The sequence below is a fragment of the Arachis ipaensis genome, chromosome B06 (genome assembly GCF_000816755.2).
Source record: "Arachis ipaensis cultivar K30076 chromosome B06, Araip1.1, whole genome shotgun sequence".
NCBI classification, from domain to species: Eukaryota; Viridiplantae; Streptophyta; class Magnoliopsida; order Fabales; family Fabaceae; genus Arachis; species Arachis ipaensis.
Genome location: NC_029790.2, coordinates 5,644,635 through 5,645,858, shown reverse-complemented (window position 1 = coordinate 5,645,858; position 1,224 = coordinate 5,644,635).

Here is a 1,224-nt window from a genome sequence, read left to right as displayed (position 1 = left end):
AACTCATCATGTTACCGCTTAAATGGTCCTCATTATAAAATGTTCACAATAATTATAAAATTTTAATTAAAATCTCATAATAACAAGAAATTAGAAGTCATAAACCATAAATAAAAGATCAATTATAACATATAATTTTTAATTCGTACATAACCATAAAAAAAAAAGGTTAAAAACCATTAAACAAAATAAATATAATGTACGGTTTTCAATTTATATAAATATTAACATCTCGTTTTAATATATAGTATATTGGTAGAAAATTCAACCTGTTTTTTTATTAGTCATGAATACATATGTTACGATGGGTAACCGGAGATCAGTGGGCCGGATGACGTTGGTTGACCCAAACGTGTGAGGGAGGTGGCCAGCTGGTGCACCTGAAACTCAACCAGAGGGTTCAGGAAGCCAAGGCAAAGTCTCGAGCCAGGTCTGGGGGTGTTAGGATGGTTGTCTCTCCTCCTCCTGCTCCTCGGAACGTTGGGACTCCTTCTCAGCCTATTGTAATTTCTTCCTCTGCTTCCTCTCTGCCACCCCCTTCCGTCCGACCTACTCCCGAACCAGAGCCAAAGAAGCGCAAGACATTAGAGTCTGGCGCTTCTGGGGAGGCGGACGCTCTTGCGTTCGTCCGAAAGAACATCTATCCTCATGCTCGTATGAGTATGGATGATGTTTCTGTTTGGCACTACCTCACTACTGTGGTTGAGGAGAGTCTCAAGACGGCGGGGGTTTGTGGCAAACTCTTGGATATATTTGAGAAGACTCCCATCAGCTCTTTAGGGACGACCTCGAGGGTCGAGGAGCTGGAGGGTAGGCTCCGTATATATCAGGAGCATGAGAAGGAGTTGGAGGGGAAAGTCGCCAAACTGGAGGGGGAGAGGAACAGCCTCCGAGAGAAGGGGCAGAAGTTGCAAGCGGTGCATGTTTTTCTTTGTCCTTCTGAATGGAGAACCTCATCAAGAATTTTCTTGAGAGGTCTTCAAAACTGGTAATTGACCTCGGAGGGAGACTGTCGAACCACTTCATCGCTGCTTTGGACAAGGATGTCGGGAAAGCTTTGCATCGCGTAGCGTCTGAAGCGTCGGTCAGATACATCCGACTTTTAAAGTTGCTCAGATGATGCTTTGGATCGGTGGTTCCATCGTAGAGGTCCATATCGGGGCTTCTAAAGTTTCTCGAAACTTTTGCCCTCATTATGTCCTCGCTAAACGGATCTTTCTCTCA